Below are 15,078 nucleotides of genomic sequence, written 5' to 3'. Positions count from 1 at the left end.
TGGATGAGGCCTGTGTGGCAAGAAGGTTCATGACACAGGCATTAAGAGTGAGGAATGAAAAGAAAAGAGGAAGAATCTGAACTATGAGGAATTATATAACTTCTCCCCAAGTATTCATGGTAGACTGCAGTCTCTCCTCAGTACAGCATGTGTGAGAATGATTTTAGAAATACTGCAGTTTGTTTGTTTTTTTCACTTTTTTGCAGTACTTGTCTCCACTTTCTGTGTGAATTTCACCTGAAGTTCTGAGTGATGTTGGTGTTTGAGATTGAGGCACAAAGACACTTAGAAGACCAAAATACTCCTTTTCTTTAGTCATCATACTGTCCAGGCATTTTTGAGTGACGTAATCACTACTGGTGTAACACTGACGTAATGCTGAGGAATCCTGGATTCCATTGAGTAGACACTGCTTAATAATAAAATCTCTAGTATAATGTTTCTCTAATATTAAAGTTTAACAGTACAAGGCATTAAGTTGTGAGTAATAAACACCATTACAGAGCACTACTGGCATTTTGAGGATGTTTCTATTGGAAATAGGAGCAACTCAGAAACAAGGCTGGAGCCTGGATCAGAGTCAGTGCTCCTCAGTGATGATGAGGGAGATGGGAGGTTTGCCGGCCTACTGAGACAACAAGAGAGGCAATTAGGCCACTCTGCCGTGACCTGTCTGGAGCGGACAACGTTCAGCTCGCCTCCTGCTCTCTCTAAGGACCCAGAGGGCATGCAATGCTTTCAGGGCGATACCACGACTTAATATCATAGTTATCGCTGCTGTTTCTCCGTGCTGTTATTATGAGCGCGAGCTCGCGGGGGCCAAAGAAAAGCTTTCTCAATAATATGATTACACTTTTGGTTGATCAGTGCACGGAGGATGCATAAATGTAAAATGGGAGACATGCTGTTCAACATGGTACCTGGCTCCAGGACAAAGCCTGCTGTTGTAAAGCCCCAGTGCTGTTGTCTTAGCTGTGCTGCAATTGGTTTAATTTTCATGGGGCTTGTTCCGTACATGGGGTGTTTCTTCACTGCAGCAATTAAACATGTACAGCTCCACTTTCAGTCTAATTTGTGAATGCAAAAGCCATAACCTCTCAGGTTTGATTCTGCACTTTTTATTAAACTTTTTTGCTTTATATTCATTCAATTTCCATGTATTAAACAACAAAAACTAGCCATGTTATCTTCAATTGCTCTCTTTCTCACTGTTTGTTTCTGCACCCACCCCGCTGTCTGTCTCTCATAGCTTTTGGTGTCACCGTCAATGTTAAAATCTAATCCTATTTGCAATACTTATGTAACTGTACCTGCCTTTCACCATTGTTGTCACAGTGCATTTAACATTGTCTCAAGTGATTAGACCAAACAAAGCTAATAGAGTGCTGACAGTAGCTCTATAAGCACATTGTCTCCATCTCCATGTCATGAAGATGTACTTTTTTACTTAGCATGTAGCTAAATTTAGCAACTCTGGCTGCCCTAATGGTGGTTATCCATCCATATATTCTCTACAGCAGGGAACAATATTCCTGTAAGTGATTTCATAGGAAAACACACATTCGTCTCTCTATATATCAGCATACTGTGGGAGAGAACTTTTTGTCTTTCCTTTGTATTGAACTCTGTCACTGATTTATGTGGAAAGAAGAAGAAAATGACCATGGTCAGGATGTATGAAATTGAGTTGGAGTGTGATGCATTGTTTGTTTAGGGCTAGCAGTAATGAGGTTCAGACAGTATCAACTCTGAGTAGCAGACATGCCATTCATCATGAATAGACTCCCAGAGGTGATAGTCTTCTTTCCCAGAGATGGATACGATACTGGATATGCTGGATAACTAGGTTATCATATTTTCTCCTGTACCTGCCGTTCTCATTTATTGAGACTGGATAGATGAGATGATCTGATCAATGGGAAAAGTGTTTTACAGTTTAAGCAATGAATCTTTTCAGTGGTTTATGGGAAAGTGGACTTTCTGTGGATTGCTGTACATTTTCTGCTTTTAACTTCTATTGGCTAATGCGGAAGATAGTGATCTGCAGTGATTTGGCAGTTCCCACTGTCTGAGCAAAATATACAGTATCTTCCAAGTTTTCACTTACTCTGCCTATGCTATATGTATATTTGTGTGTGTCATCCTCTCAGAATCCTAGCACATATGTTTAGTAGGGGGGAAGTCAACCTCCAGATCAGCGATGATTATGTGCCATACTTAACATGCCTGAGGAAACCCCTGCCTAACACCTGCGCCATCAACTGCTGCACAAATGGCTTTTGTATTTCAAAACTCGGTGGTTTGATCAAAGTCGGCGAAGCAATTTAAGTGATTATAATCAATTTTAAAGCTCTCCACCTTGAGAGCTAATGGTAGAAAAGATTAGAGACAGTGCTTGTCTGTGCTGGTACTGCTGCAGAGAACAGACGAGGGGGGGGGTAGAAGGACAGAGAGAAGAAATAAAAGAAAATAGGGAATGAAGAACAATGAAGATAGAGAAAGTAAAGAAAGAAAGGAGGAGAGAGAAAGAAAGAGAGAGAGGAGGGAGAAAGTGGATATTCTCTGATGTTGCCTTGCTGCCGGTGTGTTGTGGGCTTGTATAATATAATTACTCCCATGTCTCTGAGCTGATGTCATTCTGCGATAGTGTGAGCATGACAGTATCTCTGCTTCTGTGAGGCAGCGGAGATGATAGCTGCCCTGATAAGCATCTGAGTACATGTTCCTCTGCTCTAGAGGGAGTAGAGGCAGTTATTGACCGAACGAATGAGAGAGTGAAGACTGCAGTCATTTCATTCTCCTCTTCCTCTGATGTGTGAGAACACAAACACAATCTTTTTATTTGTGTGTGCTTTAGGTCTTTAACCTACTTGCATCTTACTCGCTCGCTCGCTCCGTTCTACTTCTCTTCCTTCCTCCCTACTCTCTGCACTTCATCTCCCAACCTCTCTGCCTAACCTACCCCCAGCTCCCTCGTTGGTCTACAGAGCCCATCCAAGCAGACAGAGTGGGCAGCCTTTTGCGCCTGCAGTGGTCTGTGTGGTTTCGGTGGTGACCAGGCTATGGTTGGCATGAAGGGAAATGAGACCTGACTGTGCGTGCGGTGGGCAGCGAGGGGTCAGCTGAGTAATGTGTCTGGTTTCGGATTAGAGACTTGGGAGACGGAATGGGAGAGAGAGAAAAAGAGCCCCCTCCTTTGACTCAAGGGAATTTCTGCGCCCCACACATGCATAGGTCCTGGATAAGTTTGAGTCAGGGAGCTCTTTACCCATAAGGCACACAGTGAATCATCATCAACAGCATCGTCTTCTCTGCCATCTCCCTCTTTCTTGTTCATCCTGTCCGTCCGTCTGTTTACACCGCTGGCTTTCCTTTTAAAAAGGTATTTTTAAACAGTATTCCAATGATTGTTGAAGTTGTCTGGTCAGTGTTCGCTGCTAGTGTTACATCCGTGTGACGTCTAACAAGCGTGACAGAGGAAACTTGTCATTTCGCACAGAAATGGAAGAAAGCTATCATACAGTAAACTGCACCATTTTCCAGTGAGCAATGTTGATTTCACACATACACAGCTGTTAACCCTGCAAAATACACTGGCATATTGTAATGGGATAATGCCACTGTAACACTAACAGACTACACAAGATGCATAAAAAACTTGAATATCATTGGATACAATTAAACAGTAATGATTCTCATGGAGGGAACTTGTTTTTACAGCAGAATACATCAAAACAAGAGTATAATAGATATAGTAATGTAATGTAGTATAGCAAAAGGACATAATTATATTCAAATTGGTCAGCAGAATTTTGACAAGACAAAGGTTTGTGCATTTGTATAAAGGTAAACAAAAAACAATAGAAATTATGAATGCATGTAAAATAGTGTGGCAATCAGAGGAATAAGAGAAATATCTTATGTGAAGGAATACATAATAAATAGTAGATAAAATAGGATTGTTTCCATATTAACTGTTAAAATGTTTGAGCCACTGCTGAATTTTGCATGCCGACATGAGCTGTATGGAAGACAGGAAGCGTGGACGAGTGATGTAGCTGTAGTGCAGGTCAAGGTGTTAAGGATGCTAATGAAAGAGCTTGAAGAAATCTCCACAGTCCATTCTGATTGATTCTCTACATGCCTCTCAATTTCTCAGGGGAACAGCACAAGAAAGGGAAAAAAATAGAAAAATGAATTGAAATAAATAAAGTGAAGATCAAGAATGCAAATGCCCACGTTTTTTGGTTTATCTAATCTGAATTGAGTTCAGTCACCCTGGAGAAGCCTCATTCTCTGTCATCATAATGAGGCAGCAGCTATCTCTGTGCCAGTCAGGCCTGTATATACACACATTCATGCACATTCACTCACAAATTCACACAAGCTCACTGCACACACAAAGAGCAGCACTCTCACAAATCATCTTTCATCTCTTTGATCACTTTGAATCATTGTCACAACCGAAGAGTGTGAATGTAGGTAGTTGAAGCGATATGCAAACTGGCACATGGGAAAAGTTTCATTGATATAGCGTAGCATATCATTGGTTGGAGTTTGAAATTGGTCATAAAGAAAAATATGCACTTGGAAGGTATAAAAATATAATTGCCCAGATGCATGGTGGTTCAAACAGTACAGTGATAACTCCCGCTAGTGATAGACTAATTGGTTCTGGGAGAGGTCAAAGGAGAAAAAAACTGAAGATGGAGGGTGAAATCTTTATAGCTCAGCCTTTATAGCCTGATAACCCCAACCACAGGGGAGGCCAGAGAGGATGGGTTTCTGTGGCAGCCAGCTTGCAGAAGATGAAAATGTATGATTGCCATTGATCATCCGATCGATAATGAGTCTCTACTTAAATTCCACCCGGCTGTTTTGGGAGAAAAAAAACCCTCCATCCTCGAGCTCTACTATGTGGGTGGTTTGATTGACAGTGCTGTAATTATTCTTAGCTTACAAATCATTACCTAACAACTTTATGTAAGTTCATATATGCTGGCTTAATGATAGCCTCAAACAAAAAAATAAAAGGTTTAAAAAAATGAATGGCTGCCCTGTGTTACAATAGGAGGCCTCAATAAGAACCAACCATGTCATAACTATTCTTTTTTTGCAGTATACAATTGCTCACCTGCAGCAGAGTGGCAACAGAAAGCAAGCTGCCCCCTAATCCACTCTAATAGGATTGTGTGGGATTTCACCTTCCTCATTGCTCCTTCCATCTCTTAGTGCCTCAGGCCTGCTGGCAAGGGCTGATAAAAACACGCCTGCCTAACACCTAAGTGCAAGCTAATATTAGCATATATTTTGCAACGTAGTGTAGAAATACAATGCATACCCACGCACATTTCTTGCTTTTTTTTCTCTCTTATATATTTATTCGTTGGTAGATACCTGGCATCGATGTGAGATAGAGGACAGCACAGCTCTCTTATGGTGCTCCTACATTGCTTGTTGATAAGTGGGAGGCAGAGCTGTATATAAATCACAAAGGCAGTAGTTGTGCTGCACGACAAAACTCCCTCTCATACACCTCGGAATATCAGCACATGCACATATTTTTCTCTTGATCTTCTCCAGATGCATTTTATTGAATCATTTCTATAAGATATGCAGCCAATTAAATAATATCTCACCACTTAGTAGAGGCTTACTTACACAGTGAGGCTCCTCAACAATAGGCAAAGCAGATGTTTAATCCTGCTATTAAGGCCAAAGCGCGCATGTTGCCCCATGTGTACGGCTTAAAAAAATGAGTAAACAAAGAAAAGAGACCACAAGAAAATTAGACACTTTAGCATGAGGAATAGGCTTGTTGTGTGGTATAACATAAAACTTAATTGAACACATTTTGTTAAACAAGTGTTGTTTATGCTCCACTTTTGAGCTACCTGCTACCTGTACATCGCCTTGAGCTGATTTGCAGTGGAGTGGTTTTTAAAACAAAAGTTTTGTAATTATGCAGGTCTAGTATAGAACTATATCATTTGTTTTTATGAATAGCGCTAATGTTGGAATATGTTCAGTAAATCACAGTAGCTCCGTCTGATCCCAAAGCAGCTTCTTTGTGAGAGCAGTATTTGTGCTGATGCAGGTTGGGTTGCATATGGTAATGGACAACCAGAGTTGTCTCTAGTCTCAGATCAGAGCTCTGGCCCTAGACTCTGTTTTCTGCCTCACTTCCACTGTGTAATTATCCCCCACACTTGTCTTTTTCAGTAATTAGAACTGCAGTCATACTCCACATCTGTTGGCTCCCTAATAGAGAAGACAACAGCTTCTAGAGACCATTTGGAGGCTCTGATGTTGGTACATGCTAGCGCTTACACACACACAGAAACTAAATAATGCACTGATGTCTGATAGCACGTAATCAGTCAAAGAGGCTTTTAACTGAGAATGAAAAAGCTGAAAATTGACTGATGCTTGATTTTATTTAAGTCTAACTTTGATATGTGTGTTCGCTGGCACGCAAATTAAACACTGGATGCAGAAAAATCTAATCAACAAATTGCTGGCAGACAAAATGGCTGACCTAAACTGAGAGAAAGGGAGCATTGTGTCTGAGGAGCAAATGAGGCAAGTGATGATGAGAGAGTAAATTAGAAGCTGTCGATACTGTGAGACACCTCTATCAGAGCCAAGGCTGTTGGCTGGGGAGGCAGATATGCAGCTGGTCAGGGTAACAAAGGGCCCGTTTGGTGTATTGCCCCATTAAGACAGTGGGTCTTGTCAGCTCTGCCTGGATGGTCATTCTGCTCCACAAGGCAGGGGCTCATGTATCACTTAGGGCTTAGGGGAAGTGAGCATGGGAGAGGAGGGGGCAGAAGGGTGTGAGTGACACTGGTCGACTGAGCATTCATGGCATAATGTTACCAGCCCAGGGGGCAGAACTTTACCTCAACCATGAATTGATGGTCCCCTGCCATGAAGAAGGAGGGTGGTTGGTATGGCTACCCCGGGGCCCCGTCATGATGAGGTGAAGGCTTATCTCTTCAGAGCAGTGTGAGGATAAAATATTGTGAAGTACTGCAACAGTATGATGCAGGGGCAGATTTCTTGATTCAGAATTTTGGTCGAACTGCAGATTGTATCAGTTTAGGGCTGTTCAAAGGATAGGTTTGGAGTCTATGTTGATTCAATACTACAATTTTGATAGGTGTTGCCAAAAATGTATTTTGGTAGGGTCACAAACAGGGTCCGAAATTAACACCCGCCAAGCGCCAAATGCGGGTAGATTTTTCGTTTGGCGAGTAAATCTCGGAAGGCTATCCACCACACTGGCGGGCAAATGTTTGTACCAAAATAGTCATGCAATAAAAAACTATGCTGAGAGTCTCTACCATATTTTGGTGTAATTTACGGTTACGCTGCTTCTGTCCTCTGCTGTCTGTGTTGGAGTTTCTCACACACACACACACACACAGACACTACCATATGTGTTTTTACGCATTTCTAAACAGTGCCGTGAAACTGACTGTCTCGAGCGCTCCTAGTTTCGTGGCATCGTTTACTGTACGGGACATCAGATACTCCCCTAAACTATCACTTGCTGCCGGCCTACTGCTGCAACCCGGTATCACGCCAGAGCGTGTAATACACACGCCAGTCCACTGTGGCAGTGTCACATTTTCAACACGTTCTCATTAAGTTAGTAATAATAAATATGCAACGTCCACTTAGACTTTCAAAATAAAGCTTGCTGAGAAACATTTCAGGTGATGGTCAGAGTTTGGTTAGGTTTAGGCCCCAAAACTACTTTGTTAGTGTTGGGATGTACAATGGTGCTAATGCTCCTTACAGTATAAAAAACACCAACTGCTTTCCAATCAACCCTTTTTCTATCGCAAATCTTTATCTCTCAGTTTCTCTTCCTCTCTTTCTCCCCCTCTTTCCTCTTTGATGTGGTAATTTTGTATTGTACTTGTCTTGAGGTCTGACTTAAGTGCCCCTATGTTTTCTCTCTCTCCCCGTGTTTATTAGGTTTTGTTGCTCCTATGATTTTGGAGCCGGCATCTTACACTCTCTAATAAGGATGACCAGTCATGGGGGCAAGCAGCAATGCCCCACTTTTAGTTTCCACTTAATTTAATTACATCAAATTAGCTAAGCAGGGAGAGAGAGGATTAATCCTTTGCAGTTTATGAAGGCAGGTTGGACACTGTCAGCTGTCCTATGCTAATTAGAATATGTGCGTAGTCTAGCCTAAAGACTATGGGTGACTGCCTGAGGACTTTAAATTCTTCCCTTTTTGTATGTAGCTTTGTATATTTTTTCATGTTTGCCTTAGTGCCACTTATCATGTATTAAAAAGTGTGAAAAGTGCTGTTTATTTACATTTATTATTATCAGTAATCCATTACATTTGCCATCATTGAAATACTTGTAAATACATATGCTGCATCAGCATAGGTGTATATAATACCTCAATCGCAAACAGCAGATATTACTGAATATCCCATCAGTTGTTGGCGAAGATTAAGTCTCTGGGCAATAGAATGTAAAAGTTTATATCAACTGTGCTGTATATATGCCAATATGCCCAGACTTATTAAGCCAACTCAAAGAAAGCTAGCAGTATGGGCTCTGGGTTGATTTAGCACCTCTGTCCACTCTGCTTTCTGCTGACTACAAAGAGAATAGCTCAGCTCCAGCCTTCTGATAAAGACTGAAGGGAGGATTTATCACTTAAAAACAAAAAGAAAAAAAAGAGAAATATGGAAGGAAGGAAAGCAAAATGTGGCAGAGTGTGCAGTATACAGTATTTTATGTTGTGGGTTAGTTTCATGACAGAACTGCAGCAGTTAGAGGTTAGTTGGCAAAACTGCTCAGTTTCTACTTCGTGCTCACACAATAAATGTGTTGGGTCTGCACTATAGCAAGATTCCAATTATGTATAAAATGGATGAGATGCTCGCGCAATACAATAATCCTGTGTTTTTATCTTGTTGAGGGAACCCTACTCGTCACGTATAATTTAGATGGTCACATTAAAAATGAGTTTTTCTGTCATCTCAGTAGTATGTTATACAGGATTGTTCCAGCTGCAACCTGTGAGGAAACCTTTTCTCTTGCCCGCTGGTTCTGTTCTAACTGCCTATCCCATTATAAGGGAGGCAGTTGTTTGTGCTGAGAGAGGATTAAGACAAGTCAACAATCCATAGCCTTTTTAGTCTCCCAAAGGGCTGCTCACACACCACTGAAGATAGAGAATGGCTTTTTCCAGGAGCAAAGCTTGAGAGTGAGGTTTAAATTGTTGAAAGGACCTCGCTGTACTGCAATGGAACAATGAACAGATATAGAAATAGTGATTGGGTTGGGGGTGGCCACAGGGATCTAGCTGTATCCACTACACCTTGCTTTCCAGTTTTCATTGTCCAGCTGAATTTTCTTCATTTGTACCAACGGACAACCAGAGGCTATGCTTTAACTGCCGACTCCAAACAACTGGAAGAACAATTGCTCTCAACTCGCATTTTCGGAGCTGCTGTTGTTCACTGTACTTAATTATTCCAATATACAGAGGCTGCCAGTCAAACATGACAGGCAATTAATCACCTCACATGTCAAAGCATTTTGTTATGTCAGCTACAAAAGTGACATCTGACAGGAGGGTCTGTTTTTCCTGCAGACATCTGTTTTGTTTTTGTTTTTTTGTGTGAAAGATTGTAATTGCTTTAATCATGAAAAATAATTTTAAATAATTATTTGGAATTATTATGATTCATTTTTAATGACTTAGTCAACACAAGAGTCATACACTCAAAATATACCAATTAACAATTACAAGAGTAAATTGATTTGATCATGAAAAACACTAACATGACAGCAGAAGACAAAAACTAGACTAAAAACGGTATTTTAGTGTTGCAGACAAAGGTTAAACAAAAGCTATAACATTCCTACATTACTAGAATGTGAGGAAGATTAGCGTAAGTTACAAGCTTGAGACTAGACTATATCCAACATTGCTGCCTTTAAACAAAAACGTGGGTAATTTACTTAGAAATAATAATTTGTGACATTTTCATTTAAATAATTTAAATAATTTCCATCTTGAGTTGACATCTTTAACCCAGTCTTACATTTGCTATTCTAAATACTCTGGCTCTATTTTTGTAAGCCAGTGGACACAGCACAAAACCCACGGCGCAGGGTGTGGAAAGTGACTTTTGTTATGACCAGAAGTTCACAGTGCACACGTGTGGTTGTTGGCAACAGGGTAGAATACGTTATCAGTACATGTGGTTTTCATCACCAGTCAAAGCAGTGCATTCTGACAACTCTGATGTACAGTACAGAGCAGTACAGAAGGGATCTTCATAAAAGCTGTCTCTCAGGAGAACACTCGTGTCCTTGTACAAAAGGTGCAGAATTGCCACGAGCGAATATATGGCACTTTAAATTTAATTAGCTTGGGAGGAGATAACATATTAGGCTACTGTGCTGCTCTGGTGCTAAGCGCTTCATTGCCAAATGAAAGAAATAGTTCAGTGACATTAGGTGAACAGCCAAAAAGAACCGTCAGCCAACTATAGGGACAGTCTGGCAATGGAAAAAGGTGCATCCACCAGCCTGGTCCTCATTCATTGTACAGCCACATGTGGACTTGGAATGAAAAAAAAAAAGCTTTTTTTTTCTTGCTTGAGGGAATTACATCAAAGTCAAAAGACTAAGCTCATGAATAGGACCTGTACATGCACATACGACTAAGTAAAGGCATGAACGTAGCACAGAACACAACTGCAGTGTACCACACACCTTTGACGTCTTTGACAACTCGGAAAGGTGAACGGGACAAGCAAGAAATCCCAGGTGATCCTTAATACCATAGCTCCTCTCCCCCTACTTTGGATCAGTAAAGTTCACAGCATGTGGCCAGAACACCAAAAAGGCACAGGGAAGAAAAACCCTGACAGAAATGTCACCTCACCAACACAAAGCCCCACAATGCACTGACAGGAAAGTACAGTACTCACAGTCTTTTCTAGAAAACATTCTCTAGTGTACAGAAGAGATGTTTTACATTTACAGCAGCAGCAACAAAGAACAAATCAGAAATAAATTGTATGAAACAAATGGTTACAGTACAGTATATTGGGAACAGTCACTACTGTAGCTGAAAAGATCAGAACAGAAATTTAAAATCAATCAACAGAAAGTTACATAAAAAAGCTTTTACATTAATGTAATGGACATGGTGTGCATTTGTTTAAACCGGATAGCACCTTAGGTATCACCAAAATCATACAAACAAGGGTCTCACAGATCACCAAATTCATGTAATATAATCTGTCCAAAACATTGTAAAAGGCTTGAGAAAGGTTCACATAAAACCCTTTTTCATTAAAGAATTTAACCAAAATCCGGCTACATCTAAAATAAATAACTGTATTGACAGAAAGTAAATGATAAATTAAACAACTTTCCAAATGAACAGTATTCTCCGTGCTTGGTTGCAACATGCACAGCCATCTGAATGGTGTGTTCCATGGACCCACATTCATTAAAAAAAAGCTGGAAGTGACTGTAAACAAAGCCGTAGATTCTTTTTCATAACCTCCACAATCAGTCCCTAACAAACATGCGCACACAGGTACAACCTAAATGTGACAGGTCCTTCTCATCAAAGCTGAAAGCTGAGATCCCTGAGTCCTGGAATTCCTTTGTCTACTGAAATAACTTAAAGGAAAAATATAATTGTTGTCCAGAAACATAATCCATTGAAATTTAAATAATCAAATCATGTTTGTTTTTCCCTTCTTCCATTCTTGCTGGTGCATGTCACAAAATGTTTGAATCATATTTGATGCATTTTGTCTGCAAAAGAAGCCTGGAGTGGAATGATAGCGTGGATCAAACAGGAATCCCTAGATGATAGATATCATTATTACTGGCATCATTATTTTGGATCATGGGGTGTGATGTACCATGTAATTATACACTGAGGCTGTGTGAACTGTGCCCCCACTCGATTGTCTCTGTAATTCACAGCCAAGTTAGAATATGCACCTGAAAAGACACGAGTTTGAACGTTCTTGCTCATAACCCTACGTTCTATTTATAACCTCATCTGCTCAATTACGAGACAATTTAATTGCCCTAAAAGGTAAAATATAGTGAGAAAGGTACATCAGGGGGAAGAAAAAATTGATCACCTTTACTCACAATTTTCTCTCATGGCACTAAATCTTCAGGAGCATTGATCGGATGTAGCTCCTCTGCCAGATACCGGTAGCATTTGATTGGCTAATAGTGTCCTCATAAATCGTGGTAATGATTTCTCTGGAAACTGAAATGTAGTGAATGTAATCCAATAGACATCATTAAGCTTCTTTTAATTGCCCTCCTCCCAGGGGGGGGCACAGACCAAAGATAAATCCAAATGATGTTATGCTAATATAGTTCTGTCCTTTTAAATGGTTGGGGATGAACAACATGCAGCAATTTATGTAGATGTTCACCTACTTATTTCTGTCACAGTCACAAACACGTTCAAGTGCTTCACAGATCTTATGGATATTGTCCTCACTAAGCTCATTTCCATTGTAAAGACATACAGTATAAGTTAAACGTAAACCTGGAAAACCTGTTTATGTCTATAGATATAAGATCTATAGACAGAAACAAGAGATGATTGGGAAAATAGGTTATCTTTCCATTCAAGGGATTCATGGAGATCAAACTATAATCTCAAAATGATATGCCACATCTAGGGTAATCTATTTTTGCACACCAGTCATTACGGGAATCCTTGGCAGCAAATAAGTGCTAGGTGCTGACAGAAAGCAGATCCATAATGTCATCTCTCCTTTTTATATTTCCATCACAACTATGTAATTATAAATGGATTCCAACCCCAGTTTCTCGGCAGAGGTGGTAATATGAGGCTCATTATGATGGCCCTGTTGGAGGTCAGAGGAAAGGCAGTCTGCAGGCCTGACCTTAGCTGAGCAATGTAGTCAAGCACACTGCCTGGTTTGTGTATCCCGACCACCCCACAACTGCTACACTAGGGCACAGAGCCAGTACCACTTTCCTTTGCTCACACCTATTATATCCGCCTCTTCGTGTGACTCTGCACAGTTTATTTAACATACAGTGCTTAAAGGCCAGTTTGCTATATGCTCCTGCTTCATTCCAGCAGAAATCTATTGAGGCATTGAGAATTCAATGCCAAGAGGGCTCTAACACACAGGCTGTGTTTGCTATCCTACAGTCTACTATCCCACACACCTCTTTGGCCAAATGCAGGAGAACTCCTGGGATGGTTGCTACATTTTTAATGAAAGCAGCGTGTTTGATCTGCCAATGTTTATCTTCTTTGATGTTAAGTGACACAGCAGAGAGCAGCCAGCTCTCAATGTGGTCCAACATGAGGACAGATTAATTCATTATCCTTTAACAGGGGAGGCTTGTGGTTGAGGAGTTCATCCTGGAGGTCTGTTCGTCTGTAATAGCCTTGAGGAAGAATACCTGCTCGAAGCACACTGCCTCTTTGTTTCTGCACTATGACCTCTCTGGGGAAATGCATATGAATGTAGGAGACTCAAATGCATGTGGGGATATGTGAAGTAAGAAATTACATTCTGTTTCACAGGTCTTGTATTGTGTAGAGCTACACCTCTAGGCACTGTGTGTCTCAGACTCCCCTCATTATCTACCTACAGCTTGTCCTTTCATTTGTTTTTTATTAGAGGGTGAATAGGGAATAAACTGAAACTCTTGTCAAACTAAAGAGACGACAAACAGCCAAGTATTTCCAGGACACTACTGTATCTAGTGACTACAACAGATCCATATCGGGCCCAGTGTCCCAGGAGAGCACACAAATAACAAATATGGAGCCAGTGGATAATTACTCCCACCACTGGAGTTAAACAGGCACGTGTCTGCTGATTTCATGCCACTGCACAACTGTGTAGGTGTGCATTAGCCATGTTTCTCCATGTATCTTAATCAACAGTCCCTCATGGAGTTTTCCACCAGTCTTACATGCTTGTATGGATTTTAGACTGCTTTACCACATATCGACAGCCTTATTATCTGCACTCTTTGAATCTGTTTTGGGACCATTTCTGTAATCTGCATGTCACAGAGTAGTTAGTTTAGTTGACCTTTGGTGTCTTGACATGAGGGTTTTGCTGTTTATCCATTTAGCTTAAGGGTGTCACCATCAAGATCTGCACACCAGGCAACTGAAATGAGCAATCTTTATATTATAGTGTTTTTTGGGGGGTTTTTTTGGAGGTCACCAACAGTAAATAAGCTGTCAGTGGGATAAAGTGGGTGTCAAATTGTATGAATAGACAGAGGGGAAAATGGACGCTTAAGGGCTCAGTGAGTTCCAACACTGACATGGTTTAAAAGAGCTTAATTATAATAAGCTGGAGCATGGAGCAAGTGTTTGGTGGCTTGGGGGGAAACTCTGAGACAGTGACAACAGTCCAGTGCGAGCAACATGAATTGGAGATTGCTCTGTGAATAGGCAACATCAGATATGCATTAGTGGAACAAGAAGGGTTTTTCAGCGGTAGCCGGCAGACTTCATGAAAAAGAAATGATGCCTGCCTCGCAAATATATTACACATAATGTCTTTTCCTTTGTAGAAGTCATCAAGCTTCATAACGCTTTATCCATTAGGAGAACAAGAATGCTTACAGTGTTATTTCATTACGTTTTACAAATGCAAGTTATGCTTTATGAAAACAATAAATCCCACCATGGATCTGTATGTCCTGACATCATTTGTTAATCACATTATTGTTAATTAATGATGCAATTCTTTTTAGCTAATGGTTGACAGTGTGTATTGACTCAAATGAGGGAGTGAAATTGGCAAAGGAACTTGAGAGTAGAGTGACGTGCTTTAATCACAGCGCTGTGAAGAAAAGCCAGAGGGAGGAAAACAACTGAAATATATAAATAAATGCAAATATATCGATAGTTTTATATCCTTGTGAACTGGTTTACAAGAAAATATTGGAATTACAGTCAGAATGATTTATAATCTATTGTTCAGGCTAAGGCTGTTTAACTCCCAGCCCCTATGAATATTAACACACTCTGTCTCT

General features: G+C 40.6%; 1 protein-coding gene across 50 annotated transcripts in view; it reads left to right on the top strand.

The window, feature by feature from the left end:
* Positions 1-15,078, top strand: part of LOC122884291 (neurexin-1a) — a 252,116-nt gene that overhangs the window by 145,635 nt on the left and 91,403 nt on the right. The gene's annotated exons all lie outside the window — the stretch shown is intronic.

The sequence above is a fragment of the Siniperca chuatsi genome, linkage group LG11 (genome assembly GCF_020085105.1).
Source record: "Siniperca chuatsi isolate FFG_IHB_CAS linkage group LG11, ASM2008510v1, whole genome shotgun sequence".
NCBI lineage: Eukaryota > Metazoa > Chordata > Actinopteri > Centrarchiformes > Sinipercidae > Siniperca > Siniperca chuatsi.
Note: the sequence above shows the minus strand (reverse complement) of the source record. Positions and strands in the feature narration are given on the sequence as shown.